Consider the following 11,694-nt stretch of genomic DNA (forward strand, 5'->3'; position numbering starts at 1 on the left):
GGAACCTACCTCAAGAAACAGAAAATGACTCTTTCTTCCACTTGGTATGATGAGAGTGAAACAGAGGAAGCTGCAAATCTTATGACTGCTTTGACAGGAAGATGAGGATCTGATGAAGACTCAAGTGATGATGAAGTAACCTTTGAAGAATTGGCCTCTACCTACAGAAAGTTGTGTGATAAAAGTGTAGAGTTGTGCAAACAGGTTGAAAGCCAGAAGAAGGAAATAACTCAACTTGAGAATGAGAAGGTAAAATACTTGGAAACCATCTCCAAATTACAAACAGAAGTAGTGGTTTTGAATGCCAAGCTAGATGAAAATCAACAAGCTGAAAGTCAGAAGATAGCACAGCTGGAGAGTGAGAAGGCAGACCATGTGAAAACCATCTCTAAGTTGAAAACTGAAGTTATGTTCCTAAATTCTAAACTAGGAGAGATGACCAAGTATGTAAGGATGTTAAGCAATGGATCTGACTCCTTAGACAAGATTCTCCAAATTGGACAAATAACAGGAGACAAATCTGGCATTGGGTATAATGATTCGAAGCCTGAGAGCAGTTCCACTGGTGCCAAACCTAAGTGCATCCATAATAAAGGTAAACGTGTGATGTCACATCATATGTCACAACACCAGAGGAGAAAACAACAGAAGGGGAAACACCAAAGATGGAAATGCCATTACTGTGGGAAATTTGGTCATCTAAAGCCTTTCTACTATAATATGTATGGTTATCCTAGCCCTGTTCATCATTAGAATCACTATCAACCCAGACCCAAACAGCACAGGCCTATCATCAAGAAGCAATGGGTTCCTAAGACTAATGTTACAAGTCTAATAGCTCACATTCCCCTCAGAATCTCAGCCAAAGAAGAGTGGTATTTTGATAGTGGATGTTCCAGACACATGACTGGAAACCAAGACCTGCTAACTGACCTGCATCATCATACCATAAGCCATGTATCCTTTGGAGATGGAGCAAAAGGTGAAATCAAGGGAACATGTAAGCTTGATTGTCTTAGAGTTCCTAAACTTGACAAGGTTTTAATTGTTAAGGGCTTGACTGCAAATCTAATAAGCATCAGTCAACTATGTGATCAAGGTCTGAATGTTAACTTCACCAAAACTGAATGTCTAATTTTTAACAAATATAGTGAAGTGATTATGAAAGGAATCAGGACCAAAGACAACTGTTACATGTGGAGCTCTCAAATGGGTTATTCCTCAAAGTGTTCCTATGTCAAAGAGGAAGAGATGAAGATGAGTATAACTGCTAGAAAAATCCTCAAGAGTAATGAGAGACAAGTCTGTGGGAAATGTCAGACAAGGATGTCACACCAGAAGCTCAGACTTAACCTCACTTCCAAAGGAGAAAAGGTCATGATGGCCCAAACAACTGAGAGGTTAGATCAAATAAGTGGACATGTGACCAGTCATATGCAGTCTGGAACTGCAGAGAGCATTGTTGGAACTAGGCCACAAGGGACTATGTGTCTATCTCAAAGCAAAAATGCCAAGAACAATGTGGAGAAGATTGGAATGACACCGGCTCCTACACATGTGGAAGGTGAAAATGGTGTTCATAATGACTATATAGAAGATGGAAGCAGTTGGTCTCAACTGGGTTGGATGAAACTACTGATGATTGCATACAATGTCACACACGATGTCATGACATTGTATTATGACAACCTGAATGCTACAACTAGGTCCAAAAATCATATTCAGCACAGGTGGACCAAGTACAGTTTTTGCTGTCATCACTCCATTAGAAAATTCATGGAAGACAAATTCATAGGTCTAAAGCATGAAATGGAACTAGCTGACAAGGTTACAAGGAATTTGTGTGATATTCAATATGAAAGAGGGAAATTAGGGATTTTGACTCTTGTGAAATTATGACAATTAAAGTGGAAAAGAAAAGGAAATAAAAATAGTATCTGCCCACTTAAAAGAAAGAGCCACATTAACGATAAATCATTCCCTAGCATTGAAAATAGTATCTATGCCATTAGCACACGCTACCTAAACACCTCCATTTCCATCTCCATTCAACTTCTCTGAGAAACTCAGCTAGGGCAAAGAAGTTTCTTTCAAAAGTTCAACAACATGTCTCAACATCCATCATCATCTGGTTCAAAACCCTCTCATCATGCAAAGACTCCCTTCATGGAGTTTCTAGATGAAGACGTGCTGGACGTTACTCCTCTTTGTGTGATACCAGGTGACACCCCAGGTCCCTCTTCCATGGCTGGAAATAAGCAAGGTAATATCCCTGATAAATCTCCTCTTCCAAATGACATGCATTATGCTGATCGTGCCATTAGAAACCTAGTTACTAGGATTCTAAGTGAAGGGCATGAAGTCAAGGGTGTTTCTACCCCTCTGTCCAGAAGGGACCCCTCACCTGAGGAGGAACCCCAAGCTGAGAAAGATGATGACTCGTCTAGATCGGAAAAGGAAGTGGCTGCTGAGGGGCTATGTTCTCTAGGAAAAACCCTACCTAGCAAGAAACCAGCAAATATGTCTTAGGAGAATATTATTGACCTAGAGGAAGAATGCTCTGAAGAAGAGGATGACACTTTGGTCCATCTTGTAAAACCAAGTGTAGTTGAGAAACTGAGGACTAGAAAAGGAAAAAGTGTGGCTAAAATGAGAACAACAAGAAGAGTGAAAAAGGTTGTTAGTGTAGGACCCTTCAAATCTTGGAGTAAAGTTGAGGTTAGGAAAAGGAAAGAAAGAGACAGTTCTGACTCTGATGAGGATGTCGAAGACGATATCCCAGACATCTCCCCTGCAAAAAGGAAGGTTGTTAAGAAGTCTCCTGGCAAAGCTGTTGCTGTGCACCTAGACAATATCTCCTTCCATTTAGAAGATGGTGCTGCAAAATGGAAATTTGTCATTCAGAGGAGGGTACCTGTTGAAAGAGAGCTTGGAAAAGAGGCTGTAGAGGTAAAGGAAGTAATTGATTTGATAAAAAATGTTGGACTAATGAAGACTGTGGTTGCTCTACCCCAATGTTATGAGGGGTTAGTAAAAGAGTTTATTGTGAATATCCCTGAGGATATTTATGAAAGGAGCAGCAGGGAGTTCTGCAAGGTGTTTGTAAGGGGTAAATGTGTGAAATTCTCACCAAGCATTATCAACAAGTTCCTAGGAAGAGGAACTGATGGAGGAGTGGATCTAGAGACTACAGACAATGAGGTCTGTAGGATTATTACAGCTGGCCAAGTTAAGGAATGGCCTAGTAGGAATCACCTATCAGCTAGCAAGCTCACTGTCAAATATGCCATCTTACACAAGATTGGTTCAGCCAATTGGGTGCCTACTAATCATATCTCTACCATCTCCATTGGTCTTGGAAGAATCATTCATGCAATTGGAACCAGGATAAACTATGACTTTAAAAGGTTTGTATTTGATCAAACTATCAGACATGCCTCCACAAATGCTGTGAAGCTGCCCATTGCCTTCCCATCCATTATTTGTGGTATTATCTTGAGTCAACAACCAGGAATTCTTAATACAAGTGATATGCCAAGAAAAAGAAAACCCCCTCTATCCATTCATTATAAGCTGTTTGAGGGAAGTCATGTCAATGATGTTGTCATGACATCTGCTAGAAAGGAGGTTGCATCTCAAGGGAGTTTAATTGATCAATTAAAAGATACCTGCAAGGAACTGGATAATGGTATAAGGGTAGCCAAGGAAAGAAAAGAAGCTTTGGAAGTTCTTATTAGGAGCATGGAAAAGGAAGAAATGGAGAAGGCTGATGAGACAAAAGAGTCAGATGCCAATACCTCAAGTGAGAGGTCAATTGCTCAATTTAGTGGCAGCTCTGAAAGCTCTGAAGGCTCTGAAGGTGAAGGTGATACTTCTTCCTCTGATTGATGGTTCCTGAAGATTGTGTGAGGTGTGCTGTGAAGACTATTGTGGCTGATGTTTTGGAAGTTGTTCTGGTGCTGTGTCTGGATGCTGAAGTTTTATTTTATTTTTTTAAAATGTGTAATTTGTGGCAGTTCTTATTGATGTCTGTTTGTAATATTTTGGGCTCTTAATGAGTTCCTTGGATTTGTTCATTATCCCAGCTATCACAGTTGTGTATGATGATGGTTTGTACTGCCTAACTATTATGTTTTAACATTTTTAGTGTTATAACATCTGATCTGACATTCTCTGCTAGGCTAATTGACATTTATTTTTTCTAATTGGTCACCTTTGGTCAATTTTGACAAAAAAGGGGGAGAAGTGTTGATGTGGAAGCAGTTAAAGTTGTGGAGCTGTTAGATGTATGTAGCTGAAGGACAACTATTATTGAAGGAAGTGCACAAGTGTTAAAACATAATGTTGTTCTATTTCCAGATGTCAAAGGGGATGTCGGATGTGGTGCACAGGTGTCGATGTTGAAGCAGATGTCAGAATGACATTCTGGCTGGTATTGGTGTTGTGGTTACAGTAGCTGTTATTTTCATGGAAGGTGTGTGCACAGATTTAGGGGGAGAAGGAGTACCCTTGTGCATTTGTGTGTCTTACTAGTTGCATCCATAACTAGTAATTCTGTTTCTATTGCACAAATTTTGGGGGGAGGAGAAGTACCCTTGTGCAGGTGTGTATTACTAGTATCTATAGCTAGTAATTGTGTTGCTTTTGCTGTTGTTTAAACTGTTGTTTAACTGCTGATAGTTTTCTTGTGAACAAAAAGGATAGATATATGTTTTAGCCAAAATTTGCCAAAGGGGGAGTTTGTTGGTTCTATGTGTTGGCAGCAATTTTGGTAAAGCAAAGAGTGTTCACAAGATGTTATGCGTGATGTCTTAACATAAGATATCTTATGTACCTGCTGGAGTTCAAGAACATAATCATGCAGGATTGTTTCAGAATGTCATATACAATGCCATGGCTTCTGATAATATGTTCCTGCTGGAGTTAAAATGGAAAAACATAATTATGTAAGATTTTATCAGGATGTCATACACAATGTCATGGCATCTGATGTTTGTGTACCTACTGGAAGTTATAAAAAGAATTATGGAATTATGCAGGATTTTTCCAGGATGTCAGACCCGATGTTATGACATCTTGTACACAGAACATTCAGTGTGAATGTCTGGTGTTTTGTGATTGCACAATTAATGGCAATCTATGTATGATTGAAGATCTGATTTGCAGGCGCATTCAATCATGGATTACAACCTGATTTACTTATTTTCCAAGGAGATCTAACCACCTGTTATGAAAAGATTTAATTGGAAAATAGATTTAGGGTTTTCAAGATGTCCAAGCCCAGCTGAAAGCTTCTATAAAAAGGGACTTAGAAAACCTATTTTACAACACAACCAATACTGAGCGAAATATAGAGAGAGACCTATGGTTTGTGTCTTGTTTAGTCGTAAGACTTGTAAGCCATTCAAGTTATCTTTTGATGCTTGAATTGGACTAATTTTTTGTTGTAATTTGTCACTATAAAGCTGTTAAGCAAGAGTGTGTGTCTACTTGATCAAAGCTGTGAAGCAAGATCAAGTGTGTGTCTACTTGATCAAAGTTGTGAAGCAAGATCAAATGTGTGTCTTCTTGATTGAAACTGTGAAGTATAATCAAGAGTGTGTTATTGAAAAGTGTTTTCTTTTCTCAACGGATTGGTGTTTAAGATCACAGGTGTGATTGTAGGGAAGTGAGTGGGTTCTCATATCTAAGAGTGCTTAGGTAGAAATTGCACGGGTAGAGATTAGGTGAGAAAGACTGTAACTTGTTGAAGTGTATAGAGAGTTTTTGAACTGATTCTATTTTAGTGAATTTCCTTCCTGGCTTGGTTGCCCCCAGACGTAGGTGAGTTGCACCGAACTGGGTTAACAATTGGTTGTGTCATTTGCATTACCATTCTATATCTTTCTTCTGTTTGTGTAACTCAAATATTAGTGTCGTGACATTACCTTCGACATCTCATATCTGATACCAGAATTTTAACATCTATCTAGTTATCAAACTTACAGAACAATGAAATTAACACAAGCACGAGATCTATAAAGTTGTCTAACATAACACATGTAAAAACTGAAATAAAACATTCCTAACATTAAATAAAAATTTATTCATTTATTTGATTCTACCCTTTCATCATTTTCTTCACATGCCATGGTTGAGGTCCATTAATTTGACTTGTTTACATAATTTAAGAATTGTTTACAAAATCTGAGTTTGTTCCAGAATTTTGAATGTTTGCATTAGTACCATCCTCAATAGTGCTTTCATTCTAGTTGATATTTTGTATTTCAATGTCTTTAGGAGGAAGATGCTCGAGAAGCTAGCTCAACATAATATATTCCATCAAATCTTGCAAACTACATAATTAAGAGACCAGACAAACCTAGCAAGCATATATTTTAATCTTATCATAATTCCATCAAACACAAAAAAAATCCATAAAACAAACTTCAAATTCTTAACAAATACAAGAATAATTATTGAATATAAAAACTATGACTCACCTCAATTAATCAAGGAAATCACGATCGAGGAAAAGAAAAATAAACTCTGACAAGAGATCAATCAAATTGCATCGTAGAGATTTCCGCTGAATGAATAAACTTCATCTTCAACTGTTAGAATGAAGCTCCATAATTTAGAACAAGATTTAGAAGAGATTATAGAATATCACATATGAAAGAAATTAAGTGAAATTTAATTGTTAGGGAATTAGATCTAAAGAAATAGTGCAAATACATACCCGTATTTAAATCAAACCTATGGTAACACTGTTGATTCACATACCTACGGGAATATATTTGAGGAAGGTAAAGCAGAAGCCCTGTAGAATTGAAATAAAATTCATGAGTTGGTATTAAAAGTTGAAGCTACCAATTTACGTGAATATATATGATGGTTTGATAAAAGTTAAGGAGAAGCGCCGTATAATTTATATAGGGTTTATCTACCTAGGGTTTAGAGACATGTAATGGGTTTTTATTCATCGGATTATTGTATCACTTAGGCCCAATTACAAAATTATTTAATATATATAAATATTTTAAAATAATTTTGAATTGAAGATAAAAAAATATTGAAAAATGGGATTTCTTTTATTACATTATATTTGGACTTTAAAATGATTAAGGGTGAAACACGGGAAAATGATTAGTGGTATTTTTTTTGTCACCCTCACTTTCAATCTTTTTGGATTTTGGGAATTTTGACCTCTATACATGTTTTTTTGGTTTGTAAAAGCGTTACAGATCATTTATTGAAACACTTAAGTGTAATCGATTTGATAAGTAAAATTTCTTTATCATATCATTTTTTTGAATTAGAAGAGTTTACAGGCTAAAAGTTAGCCAACTTGTCCTCCTTGAAAATAATATCATTTCAGTTCAATCAAAGAATAGAACAAGTTGCTAGCAGAATCAATCCAAGTAATTTGTCAAAAAATCAGTTTTCCAACTTTGAGCGAATTAATAACAGGTAATATGCTAGGCATCTATTTCGCTCCTCCACCTCAATTCCTAGCCAAACAACTTTGCTAATCACACAGTTCTTGAAAAGATGCAACTCATCTTCCTTAATTACTTGATAAAAAAGGACAAGCTCTCCACTATTAGTCTCAAGAAGAATATTCTTTCATCAACATTGTCCAGCTGAAAACTTAAACCATCAAGACACGTTGTATCCATGGCAGAATTGTCATCCACCTACTTCTGATTCACAACATAACTGCTTCTGACCGAGAAACCGACGCCGTCCCTCAACCAAATAAATATATTAGCTATTTTGGGAGAAATGTAAACGTCATCGAGAATTTGAAACAAATTTTATGACATTGAAATTCACCGTATTTTCGACTTCGATTTCGCATGCATTTTAGTCGTTTTATTATCATTTTGTTATGTTATTACTATGTTTCTCTTTGTTTTCAGGTTTTCAGTCTAATTGGAGCCCCGATCGAGAAAAGGAGTGAAAATGAGCTAAAAAGACTAAAAATCAGCATTTTGCACTTGTGGCTCCCACTGTGGCTGGCGCCATGGGTCCAGCCATGACGTGTCATAGTTCAAATTCTCCTCAACTGCCACGCCTCCCACTATCTCCACTTGGGCGCCACAATTTACCCTTATGGCGGGCGCTATGGTGTTGTGGCGGGCGCCACAAGAAGAAAGAAGTTTCCCTCCCAAATTCAAACTGAAGGGCATCCTTGTCTTTTCCATTATTTTCCTTGCTTATAAATAGAGACTCGATTTCATTTTTTTCATCATCCAAACTTAGAACAAAACTTAGTTACAACTAGGCATATATTCAGTATTGTAAACGTGGTAATCGCTTCACATTGGAGTGTTTCCACAACTGTGTAATCGAGTCTGTAATCGAGTTTGGAGCATTTTGGAAGGATGTTAATCCTACCGCCATTTTCATTTCTGTTACACACTTTATTCAACCCTCCGATTGGAGCAGGTTTTTATTGCTTTAACTTTGTCTACTTTACTTTCCCGCACTGTCTTTACTTTTATTGATTTCCCGCACTCGCACTACTTTCATTTATTTCTCGCACTCGCACTACTTTTGTTTATTTCTCGCACTCGCACTACTTTCATTTATTTCTCACACTCGCACTACTTTCGTTTATTTCTCGCACTCGCACTACTTTGTTTACTTTCCGCACTCGCACTACTTTTATTTAAATTAAAATGCACCTTTACTTTACCATGTCTAACTAAATCTATAAAGGTTAGAATTTAAGGATCGTAATTGAACCGATAATCCATACAATTGTTCGTAGAAACACTTAAGGGCTATTTTGACTTTCAACTTAAGTTTTCCTGCACTTAAATTCCGTTGGGTAAGATCGAAAGTCGTCCAACGTCTTTTTAAACTGAATTATTTTTTACTATTTCAAATACAGCGAAAGCGCTTTGTTTAGTTCATTAGGAGTTTTTAACTTAAAAAGAAATGTGATTTTAAAACTATTTTCGGACGCGTTTATAAGTTTAGAGTCTGGTTCGTGAGAACCTATCTTGGTTAAGAAATCCAGGTCAAAATACTTTTCAACTTAGTCAAGATACTATATTTCTTAAAAATAGATTTACGACTCTAACGCAATGCACGCCTTTTTATAAGTGACGATAAGAGGGTTTGATTAGGGAGTGCAACTCGGTTCTGAATACGCGAAAGCGACAGTTCCCATTAAATTGGTTCTTTTTAAAGTAGGAAACACTGCCCATAAGTAATTCTATTAGCAAGTACTTGGATTATTAATTGATTATGTGAATTACATTCGAGCCTGTCTTTATTAATTGAATTTAATTTAATACTTTACTTTCCATTGTACACTCTTAAAACCCCTATTTCGATTACCTTAGATAAACACCGTAACAATAGATAACGATAGATTGACACTTGGTCTCTGTGGATTCGACAATCTTTTATATTACACTGACGCGTTCGTATACTTGCGAAAACCATGCATCAAGTTTTTGGCGCCATTGCGGGGGACTAATTTCGTCAAATTTCGTAACCTGTTGTTATATCGTTTAGACTTAGGTTGTTACCTGCCGGTCAATGCAAAGAACTCGCAGCACCGGAAGCTTAGTATACCCTCTGGCGGAACCTGAACGTTACGCTCGCGCACGTTTATTTTTCCATAGAATTAGGAGAGCTATGGCCGAAGATCAAAACCAAAGACCTCTTAAGGATTTCGCCCAACCATCCAACGAAGAACCTAGTTCTAGTATAGTAAACCCAACTATCCCAGCTAATAATTTCGAACTTAAACCCTCCCTGTTGCAACTAGTGCAACAAAGACAATTCACAGGTCTTGCTACCGAGAACCCAAACCAACATTTAAAAATCTTTCTCCAATTAGCAAACACTTTTAAAACCAATGGAGCTTCTTCTGAGGCAATCCTTTTAAGATTATTCCCTTTCTCCCTCAAAGATAAAGCCCTATCATGGTTAGATTCCCTTCCACACAATTCCATTACGACTTGGGACAACCTTAGAAAAGTATTCCTTGCTAGATACTTTCCCCAAAGTAAGACCGCCGTTCTTCAAAACCATATAACAAGATTTACCCAGAACCAAGGAGAATCGTTGTTCGAAGCTTGGGAGAGATATAAGGAGCTGTTAAGAGCATGCCCACATCATGGTTTAGAAAATTGGTTAATCATTTAGACCTTCTATAATGGACTTCACTATAACACTAAGATGACCATCAACGCTGCCGCAGGCAATGCACTAATGAACAAACCTTATCCTGAAGCTAGTGCCCTCATCGAAGATATGGCCAAAAACCATCAATCATGGGGAGTTGAACGAGCGACAGTTAAGAAGAAGGAAGCCCAAGGAGGAGTACATGAATTAAGCTCTATAAACATGATGCAAACTAAAATGGACGCATTAGCCCTTAAGGTCGAGCATATGTGCGTAAACCCGAATACTGCAACCGCAGTTTCGTCGGATTGTGAGATATGTGGAACTAAAGGACACCAATGTGCAGAATGCAGTCTATTAAACGAAACCCATTATGAGCAAGTGAACTACACCTAAGGGAACCCATATTGGAATACCTATAACCCTGGATGAAGGAATCACCCGAACTTCTCCTATAAGAACAATAACCCTATCCAAAATAATGCACCTCCGAGACAACCAGGTTACCAAGCCCCAAGACCAAATCAACCTATGCAACCTGTGCCACCAAAGCCGAGTCTTAAGAAAATTATGGAAAATTGTATCACTGCTCAAACCCAACAAAACAAAGAGTTCATGAACCAAAACATTCACGTTAACAAACTGATTACCTAGTTAGTAACCAAGGTTGACCAAATAGTTACTCACACTAAGATGCTTGAAACACAGATCTCTCAGGTAGCTTTAAACCAAGCCCCCCAGACTACACCTGGAGGACAGTTCCTTGGACAACCTCAACAGAATCCGAGAGGACAAGCAAATGCCATTACCCTACAAAGTGGGAACGCTTATGATGAGCCACCAAACCCAAGATTGAGTGAACCCAAAACTTCTAAGGAATATACAGCACCCACGGACAAAGTAAAGGAATCATAGGAATCTGAAAAATAGGAAGGTCAAGAAAAAGGAGAAGAACCTAAAGACAAAACTTATGTACCACCCCCGCCATACAAACCACCGATACCATATCCGCAAAGACTCAAACAAACCCAGATCAATAACCAATATCATAAATTTATTAAGGTTATAGAAAAACTTCACGTAGAAATCCCTTTCACATAAGCCATCACCCAAATACCTTCTTATGCAAAGTTTCTCCAAGACATCCTTACCAACAAACGTAGACTCGACGATTTGAAACCTTTGGAATGAAATTCTATTTCCGAGAATAAGTTAGCCAAAAAAGATAAAGATCTTGGAAATTTCTCTATTCCTTGTCTTTCGGGCAGTCATGTCATCGAAAAAGCTTTTCTACACTTAGGAGCTAGTGTGAGCTTAATGCCTTTAGCAGTTTGTGAGAGGTTAAACTTAGGAGAATTACAGCCTACTAAGATGTCACTTCAGTTAGCCGATAGATTTGTTAAGTATCCGATAGGCGTATTAGAAGATGTCCCTGTTAGGATAGCTCAGTTATATATCCCTACTAATTTTGTTGTCATGGACATTAAAGAGGACAATGATATACTAATCCTTCTAGGTAGACCGTTCTTATCAATTGCAGGAGCCATAATAGATGTCAAGAGAGGA

The 11,694-nt window shown here is 37.6% G+C and overlaps 1 non-coding gene across 1 annotated transcript; it reads right to left on the minus strand.

Moving 5' to 3' along the window:
* Positions 1–10,020: 10,020 nt before the first annotated feature.
* LOC127108721 (small nucleolar RNA R71) lies at positions 10,021–10,127 on the minus strand. Its single transcript, XR_007796240.1, has one exon. It is a non-coding gene; the product is annotated as a small nucleolar RNA R71 (small nucleolar RNA).
* Positions 10,128–11,694: the final 1,567 nt, after the last annotated feature.

The sequence above is a fragment of the Lathyrus oleraceus genome, chromosome 7 (assembly GCF_024323335.1).
Source record: "Lathyrus oleraceus cultivar Zhongwan6 chromosome 7, CAAS_Psat_ZW6_1.0, whole genome shotgun sequence".
NCBI classification, from domain to species: Eukaryota; Viridiplantae; Streptophyta; class Magnoliopsida; order Fabales; family Fabaceae; genus Lathyrus; species Lathyrus oleraceus.